Genomic DNA, 19,182 nt, shown 5'->3' on the forward strand with positions numbered 1-19,182 from the left:
CTAACTCCGTGGACCAGGAAGGAAAGCCATTCATTCGTTCATCACTCCTACCTCTTATTAGAGTGAAGTAAGAGCTTTATGGGAAATGTAGGCAGGAAACTTTCACTATGACTACATATGTGTATTTAACAATTTTTTTTTTTTTGGATTGAGAATCTTAATTACTCTGAATGCAAAACACTCAATAATGTCCTTTGTCTTTGTTGTTGTTACTGTTCTGTGAACATGTTTTTAGAAAAAACCCGGTGCCGTGACATGACCTTTGCTGATGAGGCAATGCTGGATCCATTTGTTCATTCTTTTTTTTTTTCTTTCAAATAACATTTGTCCCACATTATATATTAGGGATGTGTACTGGTGCTGAGGGGCTCAAAGGATAAATAATAGTCTCTGTCCTTAAGAGTCTCTGTCTGATGCCTTGCGGAAAGGCCAGCCCACATACAGAAAGAAAATGCTAAACAGAACACAATTCATCTTCAAAGGATCTAATTAAAGAATCAGAGCGAATATTTCCATAACTTTTTTTATTGTGATAAAATATACAGAACGCAAATTTACCACTTTAACCATTTTTTAAGTGGCATTAAGGACGTTCCCACCGTGGGCAACCATCAACTACCATCCGTCTCCAGAACTTTCTTATCTTCCCAACTGAAAGTCTGTCCCCATGAAACGCTAACTCCCCATTTCCACGCCTCACCCACCAGCCTCTGGCAGCCACCGGTCTCCTTTCTGTCTCTATGAATTTGACTCCTCTCAGGAGCTCGTAGAAGTGGAATCTTACAGCGTTTGTCGTTTGGGGTCTGGCTTCTCCATTACTTTTTTTAATGGAAGGAAATATGACTTGCTGAAAAGAAAATGTCAGCCTTGTCCCTGACTGACTCACCACTTGGCTTGGCCCAGAGTAAGACGGTCAACTTTAGCGTGCTCAGCTCTCCGATAACGCGACCGTTTTAGTATCTTTTCTTGAAGACCCCATCACAGTGTTGTGATATTAGTCCATTCGAGTTGATCGACATTATTATAGCCTTAAGAGGCTGCCACTCCCTGGAAACATGTTCCAGCCTCCCCCCCTCAGGGGGTGGTGGAGTGAGGTAAGCAGCTTGCAGGTGGGACCAGCCCCGCTGGCTTCCACGGGCTGCGTGTCTCACAGGCGCTTCACGTGTGAGCACGTAGCGAGCCCTGCTAGTCCCTGAGCCCGGAGGCCTGCCAGAAACCCAGACCCCGAGGACTCCCCTCCAGACGTGTGCTCTGAGCCGGGCTGTCTAAACTCTTTCCTCTGGAACCAATCAGACACTCGCCGAAGGGGCCATATCTCACCGACTGCTTTTGAGTCACGTGTCATATTTGAGATCTGCCCTGGGTTGGGAGCTGAAACATTTTGGCTTGTCTCCACTGGAGTCGGGGCGAGGCCTGAAGTCACGAGGAAGGCTGGCTCAGGTTTCCCACTGTGTTTCTGGGGCACGTGGATATGCAGCTGAAATGTTGTACCTTATGCAGCAAGGGTGGTCTGCCGAGTACGAGTCGACACGGCGGCTCAGCTTCTTGGGGTTCGTCTCTTCCTTCCAGCAGAGCATAAGGTCCACGAGGGCTGAGCTGATCACCGCCGGCTCCTCAGTGCCTTCCAGGGAGTCTGGAACAAAGGGTGACTGTGTCCTACAAACTGGAGGAGGTATCTGTTGTCAGGCTAGGGAGTGCGCCAACGTACGGAAAGTTACGTTGTCAGAAACAAGAAAAGGATGCCGCTGATAAATGCACTCGTGCTACTTAACCAAGAAATATTCCCAATGATTGCGGTTCTTTAAAAAACTAGAATGGAGGCAAAAAAATGCTTTTCTTTAAAAAAAAAATTTAATACAGTGTTTTATCCTAAAATAACATTATTTAAAAAAAAGTTTTTTAAATGTTTATTTATTTTTGAGAGAAGGGGAGAGAGACAGAGTGTGAAGGAGGGGCAGAGAGAGAGAGAGAGAGAGACACAGAATCCGCAGCAGGCTCCAGGCTCTGAGCTGTCAGCCCGGAGCCCGAAGCGGGGCTCAAACTCATGAACCGTGAGATCGTGCCCTGAGCCGAAGCCGGATGCCCAACCAACTGAGCCACCCAGGTGCCCCCTAAAATAACATTATCGATTACCTTTTTTCTTACCAGATTTCACAGAAGCTTCTGGAGGTACCAGTGAGACACTTAGAACTGAAAGAGGAAATTACTTACTTGCGTTTTCAGGATACAAATATCCTGGTTTTCTAGGATGGTTAAACGCTAACACTGCCAGTGAGAATGTGATGCAACGTTGGTGAAGCAACTGCCGTGTAACATTGTCTCGCGTAGGATTTTATTAGAAAAAAAGAAAAGAAAGCTGAGGTCTTGGAAAATATTAGAAAAGTATCTCTCTGCAGGGCTTACCACATAAGCACGTTGTTCTCATTCCCCAGTGGCTATGGTTGGTTTGGACCGGACAGTTCCGCCTTTGTCTCCAGGGTTTGGGCCTCGCTTCTGGTTTTTGACCACCCGCCAGCCATGCTGTCCTCATGGAAGTCATGCAGGGAGAGCTGACGTGGTCTGAGCTGACTCCTCTGGGGCCTTGCACAGATGTGAGGTCTATCACCAGCACGCCGCTCGCTCACGGAGGGTGCCGGGAAGCTGTGCGGGCGGGCAGAGCAGTGGCTAACGGATAGCCCAAGAACTGAGCCTTCCTCTAAGGAACCCCCACCCCCCGGAAGGTCAGCAAAGACCCCTCGAATGTTTTTTCTCCTTGCTTCTCTCCTCTTATTTGTGTGGTATACATCTCTTTTTAGCTTGCAGGGACCACGCCTAAACAAAGGAGCCAAAGATACACCCCAAATCGAAGCCACATCCCGTGTTCCCCAAAGATGACGGCTTTTCTGTTCCCCGCAGCTCATTACGAGGGCCCCTCACCGGACAATGGATCTCTCTGGGCCACCCAGCCACGCAGGGGATAAGACAGCTTCTGAAATACAGAATATTTTTGGAGCTCTGATCCCGACTCCCACATCCGCAGCCCCTTTTGGACTAGACAGCCTCCTCCTCGGATTCTCGGTGGCTCATCACATCCCTCCATCTGTGACCAGAAACGGGCCGGGGGAACGAGTAGACAAGAAGGCCGTCGCCGACCAGGCCCACGGCTTCCCAGAGGGAAAGTGGTTGGAAGCACAGCGGTTTGCGTATCAGCCGTCGCAGAGCAGGGGCTGAGGCAGGCGATGGAGGAAGACGGGAGGTGAAGCTGGCATCAGAGCCTTCCCTGGCGGAGCGATTCCCGAAGACACTGCTGATGAACTGCAGCCTGTCTGGGAGCCCCCCGCCCCCTGGGACCCCCGCCCCCTCCTCTTCTGTGCAGAGAAAGGTAGCCGGGGAGCTGTTGCATGGCTGGGGTGCCGTCTGCCCTGACCCCTATCGTTTCGCCTCTTGGCTTGGGTCCCAGGCCCCACGGTGGGCCGGCGGCTGGCTAAGGCCACAGATGAGCTGAGTAGCTACACGGTATGGCTTGGGAGCATTTCAGCATGGCGGGAAGGGAGCGTGCTTTGCAGGCGAGTGGCCCCAGCGTCCTGGCCCAGCCCTCTTTCCTTTGAAATCCAACTGCATTCTGGCACTTTGCATTACTTAGGGTAACACGGGCAGCAGTAACAAAGAACCCCTCCGATTTCACAGCCTTAGCACTGATATTTACGTCCAGTTCAGGACAGTGGGTGACCGTCCTCAGGCGGCGATTCAGGAGCCCAGGCTCGCCGACCCCTAGGGCCTTGGAGATCTCCGCGCGGAGGGTGAGAGAAAGCGCAGGTTACATTAGCCTCAAACGACACACCTCACTTCTACTCACATTTCATTGTCGGGAGGATGGGGAAACGTAATCCGTAATCCGAGGGAGAACTTCGTGCTGTGGCCGGGAGGGTGCCAGTGTCGCTGTCACAATAATGGGGTAAACTTTCAAAGCTTCGATTTCCTCATCTGTAAACAGAGACGTGGAACCAACAGCCGAGAGTTACCGGGAAGACGAGAGCTGATGTCTGCGATGCGACTCAGCCAGTGCCTGACGTGGATCGGGGGCTGTGATTACAGCCAGAGGGACAGGGGCTGTCTCATCAGCTGGAGCCGGGGCGATCCAAGCTCATGCCCACGTGTCCATCCTGTGCTTCTGCAGAAAGAGGCTTCTTACGTGAGACTGTTATGCAACGTGCGTGCTGGATCGTGGTTAATATGGGAATGCTGGTCTCCGTCATGATGATTATTAGGTAACGTGCATTACGTACTGTGATTATGTTGTAAATGCAAGTGAACCGCTCACTCTAACAAACGTCCCATGGTCTAAAATTCCGGGGGCATCGATGCAAGCTTTGGACTATTTTCCCATTGTTTGCTATCTTTGAAAAGGCCTTTGTTATCAAAGCGGCAGAGATCATTGCAAAAATTGCCAACACACAGATGGCTCCAAAGTGGAACTTAAAAGCCTTCTCCCCACACTCGGTGCCCCCTCTCTTACCGTTGTTGGATAAGCAACTATCGTTAATGCTTTCGGTAAATCCTTCCAGAAACACTCTACGTTTATACACAAGCATATTTAAGTCCTCTCCTTTTGCACAAAAGCAAATCGTGCTAACGTGTTATTCCGCAACTGCTTTCTCTTTTTCTCTGCTTCCGCATCTGCTCTAACTCAATAGTATTCCATCGTGGAATGAGCCACAGTTTCTTTAACCAGAGATGAGAGGTTTAGTGCGAAGTAAAAAGGCATCAAACCCCTCTTTTCTCCGTGTGAGTGGATGGCTCACTCCCCACGCTGACCTCCCCACCAGATTTCAGGTGTCCTCTGAAATCCCAGTCCCATCCAGGTGCACCCAGGGTCCTCGTGCCTCCTACCGGGGCATCCCCTCAACATCCCAGGATGTGAATGGCTGTGGTTCAAAAAATGAGGATAAGGGCCTGGGGGTGGAGTAAGCTGTCAAAAGTCTTCAGGAACTCCTTCCTTGTGCCCGTAGCCTCTAGCTGGCTCAAAAAGGTAAACCGCTCTTTCTTGTCCCCTCCGGGGCATGGGGTACACTTGGTTCAACTTCAGAGATCCCAGAGATTGGTGATCCGAAAAGGAATCCTATACTGTTGCTCAGGTCATTTGGATGAAGACTTCTTAATGTAGGGAGAAAACCAAGTGGTCCTTGCAACTTCGCGGGTTTTCACTGGGCATTTGGAGATCTCGCTGGTTCCGTGTTCAGCGAGGCTACGAAAATGATTCTGTGCACACATCACTTGTCCGAGCCACGGGAACCCAACCGGCTTCGGCCCTAGAAGACTATTTTCCAGTTTTCAAACGTTCAAAGGTGTGCCACCTTCTGATTTCCTTTTTTCCATCTCTGCAGACGGCAAAGCCTTGGAGTCACAGGTTGGGTGTGTTTATATTCTTTGGAATAAACACATCACAATAAATAAACTCCTTTAAAAAAAAAATGCATGATCGTTGCCCCACCGCACCTTGGCAATTGCTGCCCAAGTGACTCGTAAATCTTTTCGAGGGAGATGCATTCCTTCGGACAATTTAGAAGGAGATTTGTGCTAAGAAAACAACCTCTGTTGATTCTCCTGCATCAGCACAGGATGATATTTTTGGCCACAGTGATCCTCACGGAATGTTTTTTGCTTTTTCTGGAAAGCAGATAAATGCCTCCCTTCCCAATTACCACTGAGGATAAGTAGTAAAGAGTCAGGGAGCGTCCAGGGACTCCTGCTCTAGCAGATGTAGAGGTCTTTTTATTGCCTTCAGTGCACTGGGCCAGGCTCACATTAGTCCTATTTTTAGCCTTTCGGACTGACTCGGTGAATCTGGCCTCCTTTTTCAACGGATCATATTAACGAACTGCAGATGGGGCCCTAATTGATTCTTTTCTATCACAATTATTTGCAGGCAAATGTCCTCAACGTCTCCTTGGTGAATAGTCACCTAGTTTCTGAAAGCCCTGCTCGGTCTGGGAACAGGTTTTCTCTTTGGTTTGGACACCAGAGGAGAGACTATCCTAGACGGATTCACTGAAGCGCTTGGATGCATACGAGGCATCTCTGGCGGGTGTGTTGAGGGTCTGGAATCTCGGCGGTTCTGCGTGCGGTTACACGGAGATGTTGGCACCTCGCATCTCGGTGGACCAGGCAAGGGCCGCATTACTGGATGACGTTTAGAAGCATTTCCCCCACCGATTAGCACGCTCACGAGCTCCATTAGTCCAGCAGCCTGCCCAAGTGAGTCCTCTCCTCCCCGCCACACCTGGAGGTAGGTCGATCCCCGAAGGCATTTTTATTTTATATTCCACAGACTTTTCCTTAAAAGGCTCTCAATTTACCCTTTGGTTCCATGTGAATTCTGGGACCATTCTCCTCCGTGTGACCAAACGCTGGCAGCGGGTCGGGGGGTTAGCACTGTGTTTTTTTTTTTTTTTTTAAATTTATTTATTTATTTATTGAGAGAGAGCGAACAGGGGAGGGGCAGAGGTGGCGGGGAGGAGAGAGAGAGAATCCCAAGCAGGCTCCACACTGTCAGCGCAGAGCCCGATGCGGGGCTCGAACCCACGAACCGTGAGATCGTGACTTGAGCCGAAACCAAGAGTCGGATGCTTAACTGACTGAGCCACCCAGGCGCCCCTAGCATTGTGTTCCAATATAAACGGGGGCGTGAGTTTGCACGCACAACAGTGCAAGGTGCTGTCCGTCCACACCGAGGGAAGCCACAGATGGCACTGACACAATTGCTGCTGAGTCAGGCGGGGCACTTACTCAACCGACTGGTGCAGAGAACCATAGGGAGTGATGAAGGACAAAACTTCATCCCTGTTCATACTCCAGACAAACATCGGTCTGTTTTCCGGTGAGTTACAATCGATCAGTCAGTCAACAAACCAAGAAATGATGTCATGGATGTTTTCTAAGACGCCAGACGCCATGTTAAGTGCGTTCCGTCCTGACTCCATAGCAGCCCCTGTGCAAGAACGTGGTGACTTACATGTTCCCATGGCAGCCCTAGAAGCTCTGTGCTGTTTTCGTCCCCACCTCACAGAAAGCACCGATTGGGGCTCATCAAGCAGACAGCCGGATTTATCCAGCTCGGGGCTTCATCCAGAGCACCAGTGTTTCCTCCGTCACACGGAGGGTCTTGCTGTCACCCAGGATGCACATGGTCACATCCGTTCCGTGTCGGATGCTTTAAACCAGGAGACAATTTATGTGTTGATCTAGTTAAACGTATAATTTGAAAGCCAAAGCTTCTATATAAAACATCATAGCCTCATTTTCAGGTCTGACAACTTTTACTATATTATTATCTGCCCTTTGGGTTATTTGAGTGCCTGTCCATCATGGAAATCACAGAGCTACCTTATTTTATGTTCAGGCACTGACATACGACATTATTTTAGTTTCAGGTACACATAATGATTCGATATTTGTATGCATTGCGAAACGATCACCGCAATAAACCTAACTCACATCTTTCACCACACATAATTACAGAGGTTTCTTTTTTTTTTTTTTTTTCTTGTGATGATGGGAACTTTTAAGATTTATCCCCTTAACAACTTTCAAATATGCAGTACAGTGTTATTAACTGTAGTCACCATGCTGTACCTGACATCCCCGGGACTTAGAATAATTTTAACTTTCGGAATTAAGGACTCACGTTGCCCAACTACGTTCTGGGCCGTCCCTCAAAAGGGCCAAACCCCAGCCGTCTTACGGTTCACTTGACCTTTTTGAACGTCTCCAAGCTGACGGATTTGACAAAGCACATCAGTAGTGAGTCTCGCTGGCTTCGGGATTGGAAGCTGCCGTCCGAGAGTGTTGTGGTCCGTGGACAGTCCAGTCTGCTCTCTTCAGGGAGAGTGTAGACAAGGCAGGTGGACTCCACCACTCTCCCCATTTCTTCCTTGTGGCTTCCAAGCCCACTTCTGTGGCCTTGATTATTGCATTGCCACCTAAGGAAATGCGGGGTCCCCACCAAGAAGTGAAGTCATTTTCATTCGTACTGAATTAAATTATTGGGGTGCCGGACAGTTACGTATTCTGTGACCTTGATTCCCCCTAGACACCGACATCCCTGAAGTCCCTGCAAAAAAGACTCTGGGAAGGCACTCGACTCCCTGGCCTCTTTTTCATCATCTCTAAATGATGACATTTAATGAGCTAATATTTTGTGGTTCGGCGGAGTTAGGAAATTTCCAATCTCTGCTGATAAAGGAGTTTATTATTTTTCTAGCACATGCTGGCTTGAGAATTATAGTTGACCTCAGTAGATCCCAGTTAGGAGGGAGGGGGCGGTGATGGCAGAGTTCAATCGTGGATCTATAAATACTGAGTGATAGGCTTGATTCCTATCACTTAGCCTTAAAAGATTTTTTAAAGCTCACAATTGGTTTTCATTTATTTGAGACAAATCACCACCATACATCTTTGTTTTTTTAATTCTATTTTAGAGAGAGAGAGAGTGAGCAAGAAGAGAGAGGCAGAGTGGGGGAGAGAGACAGAATCTTAAGCAGCTCCATGCTGAGCAGAATTCGATCCCAGAACCCTGAGATCGTGACCTGAGCTGAAATCAAGAGTCGGACCAGGTTCCAGGCTCCGAGCAGGTTCCAGGCTCCGAGCGGTCAGCACAGAGCCCGACGCGGGGCTCGAACTCGTGAGCCGCGAGATCATGACCTGAGGGGGAGTCGGAACGCTGAACCGACTGAGCCACCCAGGCGCCCCGGCATACCTAAATTCTTTACGGGCTTTTGTCATGCTGTATTTTCTTGATCAAGAAGTGGTAAACATACAACCATTATCACATGTGAGTCTGCCATATTTTGGGGGGTCTGAAAAGGGGTCCCCTATTTGAGAATATGGGAGCTGCTAATACAGAGGAGAGCCAAGGCCCATACAGTGACAAACCCTTGAAACGCCAGGCCCAGCGGGGCAGAGGCCTGCATCCCGGGGGGGGGTCACACAGCAAGAGGATCATAGGGATGAGGACGGGGTTCTGTGTAACGAGGGCTGGGGACAGCTCACTCATCTACGAGCTCTGTGGTTTGGCATCATGTTTATGAAATACCTGCTTCATTTGTTGATTTTTAAAAAAAAATGTTTATTTAGGGGCGCCTGGGTGGCTCAGTTGGTTGAGCGTCTGACTTCAGCTCAGGTCATGATCTCGCGGTTTGTGAGTTCGAGCCCCGCGTCGGGCTCTGTGCTGACGGCTCAGAGCCTGGAGCCTGCTTCGGATTCTGTGTCTCCCTCTCTCTCTGCCCCTTCCCTGCTCATGCTCTGTCTCTGTCTTTCAATAATAAATAAACATTAAAAAAAATTTTTTTAATGTTTATTTTAAGAGAGAGAAAGAGAGAGAGAGATCAGGAAAGGGTCAAAGAAAGAATCACAAGCAGGCTCTGTGCTCAGCCTGGGCTCGAACCCAAGAACATGGATCACGACCTGAGCCAAAATCCATTCCAGAAGCTTAACCCGATGAACCGCCCACAGGCCCGTAGTTTGTTGATTTTTAAAATGAGCTTTTAGTAGGGCGCCTGGGTGGTTCAGTCAGTTAAGTGTCTGACTCTCGATTTCAGCTCAGGACACGATCTCGAGGTTCAGGGATTCAAGCCCCGCGTCAGGCTCTGTGCTGATAGCGTGGAGTGTGCTTGGGATTCTCTCTCTCCCTCTCTCTTTCTGTCCCTCAAAATAAATAAACTTAAAACAAAAATAAAATGAGCTTTTATCTAAATTCATTTTCATGCTGCATAGACCCAGTCTGTTTGGACAGCCAGCCCAGTAGAAATGGAGGCACTGATGGGTTTTGTCCCTCTGACCCTTCAGAGGGGAAAAAAATGATATTACCTATCGTGATGGTAGGAAGCAGTTCCCCATGCCCTTTCTTAGGACAAGGAAAGAGGCCACCAAATGGAGTATCCAGGCACGACTGTGTGTCTCCTGGGGGGGTGGGTCCCCCCCAAGCACCCTTTCACCTGTCACCCGGGACCCTTCCCTTGTGTCAGATAGTTTCGTGTTCCACGCCCATTTGCTCTGCCAGATTTTAGGCTTTGTGCATGCAGGCTGTACCTGCCTGGCCTCATTTCCTGGGTCCAACATAGGACATGTTCAAAAATATTTGTTGAATGAATAAACCAGTCAGTGAATGAATATGTGCAGTGTTAAGTATGATTTTGACTTTATAAGTTAGAGATTGAAAAAGTTTTAAGGAGATTTTTAAGCCCAGATCACTATTTATTAAATATGCCTACTCAGTCCATTTAATTTTTTTAGGTTTATTTATTTATTTTGAGAGAGAGAGAGAGAGAGAGCGTGGGTGTGCATGACTGGGGGAGGGGCAGAGAGGGAGAGAGAATCCCAAGGAGGCTCCTTACTGTTAGCATAGATTCCCCACCAGGGGCTCGAACTCATGAACCTTAAGATCATGACCTGAGCTGAAATCACGAGTCAGACCCTCAACCGGCCACCCAGGCACTCGAAGTCAGTTTTCTTTAATTGCCTGCATGGAATCATAGAAGGTCAGAGTGTTAAATGAAAAACCCTACTTCTCCCCCTTGATTATAGAAACAACATATGCCCATCGTAGAAAAAATAAATTAAGGAGATAAGGAAAAGCTTCATAAGCCACCTCCGTGTGTTTCCCAGCTCACATCTTTTCTGACTCTCCCCTGTGTGTGTCTGTAGAGTTTCAGGGAGCCCCCGGGCCGTTTCTCTGCCCTGCTCTGCGCAGGAGGCTGACCCATCATGGCAGATGCCAGGCTCCTCTGTGCACCCTATCCCAGCTTCCTGTTATGTGCCACCAACGTGAGGCACTGGCCGGAATGAAGCCCGTGGAAGGAAGAGAAATCAGTACACTCCTCCCCAACGACTTCCCAGCGGTCGCCTGTCCGTCCTGACTTCAGTTCCTGCCTCTGGCCTCGCCGGCACGGCTCCTGTCCTAAGCAGGCCCAGGATACGCTATCCCCTCCTTGTTCTTCATGCTCATGGGGTCATTGCCTCTCCCGCCCCCCATTCCTTCCCCCCCTGGTCTGGGTGTCACCAACCCGTGTGTTCACTGAACTGTCCACCGCTCTTAAATTGGTCCCTTCACTGAAGCCCCTTTATAGGAGCCACATAGGATGGGCTGTGTTTCTGGCCTGATTAAAACAATACGCACCTGTATTTACATAAATTGTGTCGGGCTATGCATTCTATCTGGTTACCTGCTTTTTAAAATTACCTTTTTTTAGAGAAACAGAGAGCGAGCATGAGCAAGGGGGAGGGGCAGAGAGAGAGAGAGAGAGAGAGAGAGACTCCTAAGCAGGCTCCACGCTCAGCTCAGAGCCCGATGCAGGGCCCGATCCCACGACCCTGGGATCATGACCTGAGCTGAAATCAGGAGCCAGATGCTCAACCGACTGAGCCACCCAGGTGCCCCTGGTTACCCGCTTTTAAAGTCAACAATACTCTGTAATAGGAATCTTTTAATGGCAGTAGATACAATTAAGTTTCCACATTATTCTACTTGTTAGGATTTTCAGTGGGATCTAATTAAATTCCATAAGTATGTATTGAGTTTCTACCCTGGGTAAGATGTAGTCCCTGCTCTTAAGTGGGGCGGGGGGGGGGGGGGGAACAGTGCTATGTGGGCCTTAAGACAAGTTAACTGTGTGGAAAATAGGAGGTGTCATAAAGGAGGTACTAGCTAAGAGCCATAACAGTTCAAAGGAGAGAGTGTGGGTCATGCCGAAAGGTTTGTTGGAGGAGGCAGTGGCCAGGATAAGCCAGGGGTGGGGAGCACCTTAAACCAAAGGGAGCAGGAGCCTGGAAGACACCCCAGGCAGAGAGGGTGGCCAGACCCAAGGCTTGGAGCTGAGAACTTACAGGACTTTTTTTGAGCCGTGAAGAGTCTGGTTCAGCTGAGAAGAATGGAATGTTCTTCCAAAGGTACTTTGTTCATCTCTTCTTTAAATTAATTTTTCTTGAATGGATATCATTTTTCCTTTTCCCTTCTAGATTATAGCCTCCTTGAGGCCAAGGACCAGTCCTTCACACCCTGCTGTAGACCTTATGCTTAGAATAAGGCAGGGATTCCCAGTAAAAGTTTGTCGAGTGAATCTGAATAGATAACCCTACGATGGGAACGGAAATTTGTTGTCAGATCGTGGTGGGTTTTGGGGGCCAGGCTGAGTGGTTTGTGGGACATGCTCTGGACCTGTCTCCTTCTGGTCATTTCCCGCCCCCAACTCCTTTCAGAGACTTCTCGCTCTTTTAGACCTAAATGGAATCACCGATATGAAAATGCTTTTTGGACAGGGACGCTATCTCCCAAGAAGATGGGTCCCATATTCCCATGTCTTCCTTCTTCTACATGTGGGTCAGGGATAGGAAGCCCTGACTCATGCTGCCCAGGGAAAGAGGTTGCAAATTGGCCAAGAATCAGGCTGGCCTTTGAAACGGAGGGCAAAATAAGAACTGAGGTTGGCTTTTCTACCAATATTCAAAGTCCTGAGCCCCTTCTCCTCTGGCCAACCCAAGAAAAGCCAGGAAGTGCCAACGTTTGCCCTATCTATCCCTCCACATCCTGCCTATGTGACTTGGTAGCTTGAAGGCATTGATTGTTGGGCAAGGGAACGTGACCAGGTTTGGGACATCTGTGCAGCGCGTGCGTATGTAGTGAGGGGGCGTCGATGATGGTGGTGCTCAACAACCACAATAACGAAACAGCAGAAGAGACGATTTATGTGGGCGTGAGCATGAGCTCCGCCGCGCACTGACTGCGTGTGCGACTTTGCCATGAGGCAGCTTACCTTTCTTAGCTTTCTCTTCCATCGGTAAAGTGGAGGCGGTGATATCTACACTCACAAAGTTGTGCAAACACAGGGGAGAACGGGCAGACGGAAACACATAGCTTGGTGCAGGGACTCGCCGTATTTTATTCTTTCCCTCCCTACACGTCAGTACTCTATCTTCTCTTTTTTTCTTTTTTGATGTTTATTTATTTTGACAGAGAGAAAAAGAGGGAGAGAGCATGCACAAGTGGGGGAGGGGCAGAGAGAGAGAGAGAGGGAGAGAGAGAATCCCAAACAGGCTCTGCGCTGTCAGCGAGGGATCAATTCCATGAACCATGAGATCGTGCCCCGAGCAGAGATCAGGGGTTGGATGCTTGGGGCGCCTGGGTGGCTCAGTCGGTTGAGCGTCCGACTTCAGCTCAGGCTGTGATCTCACGGTTTGTGGGTTCGAGCCCCGCGTCGGGCTCTGTGCTGAGGCTCGGAGCCTGGAGCCCGCTTCAGATTCTGTGTCTCGTTCTCTCTCTGCCCCTCTCCCGCTCATGCTCCGTCTCACTCTGTCTCTCAAAAATAAATGGAAAAAAAAATTGGAAAAAAAAAGAGCCGGATGCTTAACCGACTGAGCTACCCAGGCGCCCCTGGGCTCTATCTTTTCTATTCCAAACTTTGTTGGGACAGACTTTTATATTTCTCTGTGAAGGATTATCTATTAATATCATGTGTGGTACAAATTTTCTTGGAAGTGTGTGGCACTTTGGACGTAGTTGGGGAGAATTCTCCATTGCCTCTTCATCTCTGATCTCTGATCCTTAAGAAACAAAACACAACAAAAAAACGACCAAAAAGCAAAACTTGGGCGTCTGGCTTCCATTCTGAAGCCAGCTGTTCTGTTAGCTGGTGTGGAGTGAAAGGCACGCGATGCAGATGAATGGCCCTCCCGAAGCATGTAATATGCTTCTCGGGGAGGAGAGATACTTTGAATGAAACCAATTTGCACCACGGGACCTCAGGGTGTCCTATTATGACGGTCTCATAGACATCCAGGAAAACCTGTTGACTGTTGAAAAGCCAGATTCTAAATACTGTTTACTCCCGAATAATTTGTAATTCCTTTCCCAGCTCAAATAACCATAAACTCCTACAAAGTGGTTTATAAACACTCATTAGAGTATTACAAAAGTCCTTTGAGCTCCACATGATTATCTCCATTTGGCAGTTGAGTAAACTGAGTCACAGAAGTTGAAAGATCTGCTCGAAGCTCTGCCAGGAGCAAAGACGGGGCAGGGCCAGAGCTCAGACATCCCGGCTCCTCACCCGGTGAGTGGTTCCACAGAACGTGCTGGAGGTGGGGCACGTCCAGGCTCTTGACCTTTCAGGGTCCCTCGGTGCCCCGGCCTTCTGTTAACCCATTGTCTGGGACTGACAGAGGTCCCCTGGCTCCTGAGCTACCACTGTCCAGGAGCAAAGGCTTTGCTTTGAAAAGGCCATCAAAACATGTGTCCAAAACTCACCGTAGGGTTTTTCTCCCCTGCGGCCTGGCCTCACCTTTCCCAATGACTGCTTGTAAATTGGGCCACAGAGCAGCAGAGAGAGTAGTAAGAGAGAGTCAGTAGTAAGAGAGAGTAGTAAGACGTCGGTTTTCTGCTTTTCCTGAAAAGCTGAAAATAGCCAGGGTTAGCGGGGTGTAGTAAACATTTCCTGCTTTCGGGCTGCCCTGAATTTAAACCCACTTCTTATACGTAGGTTCCACCGTCCCCCAGGGTGAACAGAAAGTGCCGGCTACTTGCTCTCCGAGATCCCTGGCCCTGGGGTGTGGGCATAGGACCCAGGCTCAGCCAGCTGGCAGCGCTGTGGGGGACTCAAGTGAATGGTAGGAAGAGTGGACTTGGTCCAGTGGTGGGTGGTGATCCCCACCCCAACCCCCCCCCCCCCCCCCCGCCCGCCTGTTCCGCCTGTTAGTGTTAGGGCTGTGGGGCCAGCAGGTTGGTCGGGGTCCCGGGGAGGCAGCTTTACCACCAGATTGCTGCTGTGTTGACCTTGGCTGTGGTTAAAACTGTTGGCCCGGGGTGCTCTTTGCTTCCCACTCATTTCTGGAAACTTCTGGATCGTTTGTGAGTTAGCAGTTCTCCTTCCAATAAGATGCCTTCCTGAGGTACACCCGAGTCAGGAGTTTTGTTTGTTTGCATCTGGCTGGGAACAAGTTGGAGAACGAGAGAGTTTTCCCTTCTCCTTTCCCCCTCGCGTTATTGAGAGATGGGTTCTCCCATCGGTATTGCAGAGACAGTCAACACGCCATGATACGGAAAGGCTCGAAAGGTCCGGAGTTGATGTTTGAGGGTGATCTAGCTCATCAGCGACATTGGTTGAACCCACATCGGAAACGTTGGTTGGCACATGGCCATCACATCACGTGGTGATGACTCTTACGTCATCACCATGACCAGCATCTCACCAGCATTGCTGTCCCTGACACTCTCACCGTAATGGTTGTGACTTAGATCCGCACCGCGTACCCATTCGCCTCTCCCCCAGGCTCGCCATCCAGGGTCCTTAGGCAGCTCGGATGTGGAGTTGAGGAAGGGCTGCACATGGGGAGTGAATGCTTTCGTCTTTCCCACTACTTGGGGGGGGGGGGGCGACGGTGCTGTCTGGGGCACCTGGAAATCTTAGAAAACAGCGTTTTTCCCTACCCCGGTGGCAGTGGGCAAAATGCCTCTTACAGACTCACAGAAGAAGAGAACAGAATAAAAGGTAATGTTTGTTGAGTGCTTTTTATGTAAAACCTCATTTAGTCTTCCTAATATCCTTAAGAGGGAGGTGCTATTATTATCCCTAAATTACATGTGGGGCACCTGAGGCACAGAGAGGTGAAGTGACTTGCCCGGGGCTCTTTACTACCAGGCATTGGGTAGATGTCCACATGCTACAGGGTGGCTTCCAAAGCTAACTCTTTATCACAACTCCAAGGAAAGACGACAAAAACATAGACTTTCAGGACCCACAGCCAGAGATTTTAATTACTCAAATCTGGGGAGGGTGAGGGTTGGGGCTTAGAGAGGGAACTGCTACCACGCCTCCCAAGGGATTCTGACGGGATCTGTCCATGGGCGGGTATTGGACAACCAATGGTTGACCCAGGGCTTATGTGGCCACTCCCCTTTCCGAGTGCTTGACGGAGAATACCTATTGATCGCTGTACTCTTTCCTGACTTGGCCTCAGAATCCTTCTCGATGCAGGTAGTGACTATCAATCACTAGCAGGTGGCTTCAAGACAAAATCAATTTGTCATCTTCAGCCTACGGTATCCAGGAGGGGAAGTGAAGGGGCTGAGTTTTATCACCGGCCACTAACTCACCAAAGAAGGAAAATAATGAGATATTTCCGTGCCCCGGGTTTCTTTCTGCTCTGTCGTGGGGAGATGTTATAGAACTTTTCACTTGTAGCCTGGAGAGGGTGGATGCTTATCTCTAAATTGCTCTATTAGTTTAAGATTATGCTGGCTACTTTAACATCTTATGACATTTTGTGAACTATTACAACTGTCACTGAAACGGTTCCGAATTTGAGCTTTTTTTCTTTTTTTTTTTTGAGTCATCCAAATGACCAGCTTCTACCCCGTGAATTGGATTAGTTTACATACGCAGGATCTATTTGTTAGGATGGCTCTAAACACTGACTCAGTTATGCTTGATCAGCAGCAGGACAATGGGGAAGGGGGTTCTCTTCCATCCATTCCTTAAGGTTCCAGGCTGATGAAGGCTCTGCCAGCCTCCATATGTGGGTTCCGAGATCAGGCACCTTAGGTGTTCAATCCAGGAGGTTGATGGTACTGAAAGACAGTGGAGACTTGCCCAGGAAAGTTTAGAGATCATTGGTTGGAAGTCACATTCCATTGGCCAGAACCAGTCGCATGGCTTTAATTAACAGCAAAGGAGGCTGGGAAATGGGGCCTGGCTTGCCTGGGCGCAAAGGGAGATGGGTTTGGTGAACAGCTACCAGAGTCCCCTTGCGAGCCACGAGGGGCTATAGGTGTGCTTGGAAGGAGCGAGTGAGGACCACACAATCCAGAGCGGGCGGTGCTTGGGCCAGTGGTACCTAATTTTGTAACTGCCGAATAATTCCCGTATTGGACAATTAAAATGCGTTCAGTGCGACAGTTTTCAAATTTCAAATAGTAAAACACCTGAAACCAACCAACCAACCAAACAAACCAAGAACAATGAATAGAATTTTTTCCATCATTTTAAGACTCTCTTGTGACATTTTTTGGAGTTCTTTATATATATATTCTATATACATATATATTATATAGAATATATGTATACATATATATGTATATACACACACATATATATGTATGTATATACAATATATATACAATATATACGTGTGTGTGTGTGTGTGTGTATATATATATATATATATATATATATATATATAATTTTAGAAATGCTTGTCCGGCTCACCTCATGGTTTTGTTCATTAGCTGTTTGTCTCCCAAACTGTTTCCTTGGACTTTAAGGGAAACCTACCCAAATCTGTCCTAGCCTTCCCCATATTCTGAAATAAAGACGAAGAATGCATTAAAATTTCTGGTTCTGGACAAAAATGTTGGCTTGAACCCCCTTTTTGAAAGTCAGTGTCCCTGGTCCTTAAAGTGGAGGCTCTGGGCTTAGACCCCTCCCCCCCCCAGGACTCCCTCCCCTCCAGTCGTGGGTCCTTTGCAAGTGTATTAATGGGCTCGTGTCTCATCATTCTAATTTACACATGAGGATAGCAGTAACCAGCCCTCAGCACTGTGAGGGGATGCAGGGGAGAGATAGGAGAGCATCGGGTGTGTCCGATGTACAATAAGCATGAAAACTACTATTGTTAACTCCAGGGTCCATGAGCCACCCACTGGAGTTCAGCTGTGTTGGGCTGTGCGGGTAAAATTTACACGGATGGGTAAGAATCTATACATTTAAGCTCAGGGCAAAGGTGTGGTCGGGGGGCGCCCTCCCGACGGCCCAACACAGAGGCGTCTCCCCAGACCCCTCCCTTGAAACAAATCCCGCAAGCTCTCAAACCCTCACTGCGCCGTGACTCGGTTTCCCCCCCGATAAAAGGGGGACACGATGGCCATTCTAAACTTGTTTGCAAAACCCGTTGAGAGGCTTGAAATAAAGGTGGTATTTAGTGTGAGTTCAAAGCGTTGTGCGATTACTTTATTGCCCCTTTTATTCCTGAGATTTTTGTTTGCTTGGCTTACAAACCCAAGCCAGAGCCATAAAATCACTTTTATGCCAGCGCCTTTCACACACATCGTGTACCCACTGCACATGTCAATCAGTGCCTAAGGAGCTCAGGAGGGCGAGGGTGGAGACAAGCAGAACACGAACGCCAGCAGTTTCTGCCACGTGGAGGCCTTTACTGCACACTGTCCCTGAAACTGTTCCGCGGTCAAGTTTTCTAGCCGTGCAGGTGAACCACGAGTTGGATCAGCTGGCACGCGTTGGATCTGTTAGTGAGGATGGCCCCAAACACCAGCTCAATTTGCGTTTCTCAGCCCACCCTTCTTTCTCGTGGGGTCAGTCTATGACTCACCACACTCTTTGCGAAGTCCCATGACCCCAAACCATAGGGCGAAAAGAAGTTTCAAGCTGCTGTCACTGACCCGGGGTGGGAGTCCCTTTCACAGTGCTCCAGGCACAGCCTTCACTGGCTAACACGGGGCCCACCCTCCCTGCTTTGGGAGGCGTCCCGTTCTATTGTTGGGTGGACCTGGCTGTAAAGTGTTCTTCCTGAAGGTGAACAGACGTGTCGGCCGTGCTCAGGTGAGCTCCGGGGAGCCCTGTTTTCCCAGGCTGGCCACCGAAGAGGGCAGCTGGAAAGGCTGAGAAGGCTCTCGTGGTCCTGGGCCTCGTTAAGCCCCTGAGCAGAAAGAGGAAAAACGTAGGATCTAAGGGTTATTTCTGTTCGGGTCCTTCCTCTACTCAGCTCTACAAACGTGGCCGCAAGTGGCGGTCCATTTAGATGAGTCAAAGTTTAGGGTGAATTTATAGGGACTGACTCTTCAGGGACAGTGTTTTTGTCCCTCTTCTCCTGTGCCTTCCACTTGGGGTCCAGGTAGGGACCTGCAGGCGGACCACATTATGCAAGAACAGAGAAGTCTCTTCAGTGTCTGTCTACATCAGCAGGAGTTTAAGTGAATGATCTTTTCCTCAAATTCATCGAGTGAATCGTTTATTCAACTACCATTCAATAACCCTCTACTGTGTAAACAGCCCTTCCCAGGACCAAGGGATTCAGATCCTTGTGCTTGAGAAACTTATATACTCTTTAAGGGTATGGGACATTTTACCTGGACAGGTTAACTGCACACCTCACCCCCAGGAAATCCCACCGTAGGATAGTGGAGAACAGTGGTCTTTGGGA

The 19,182-nt window shown here is 49.0% G+C and overlaps 1 long non-coding RNA gene across 1 annotated transcript; it reads right to left on the reverse strand.

Moving 5' to 3' along the window:
- Positions 1-517: 517 nt before the first annotated feature.
- On the reverse strand, positions 518-3,919 carry LOC122202544. Its single transcript, XR_006194720.1, has 3 exons — positions 3,836-3,919; positions 2,404-2,640; positions 518-1,633 (listed from the first exon to the last, which is right to left on the reverse strand). It is a non-coding gene; the product is annotated as an uncharacterized LOC122202544 (long non-coding RNA).
- Positions 3,920-19,182: the final 15,263 nt, after the last annotated feature.

This window comes from Panthera leo, chromosome D2 (assembly GCF_018350215.1).
Source record: "Panthera leo isolate Ple1 chromosome D2, P.leo_Ple1_pat1.1, whole genome shotgun sequence".
Classification (NCBI taxonomy): domain Eukaryota; kingdom Metazoa; phylum Chordata; class Mammalia; order Carnivora; family Felidae; genus Panthera; species Panthera leo.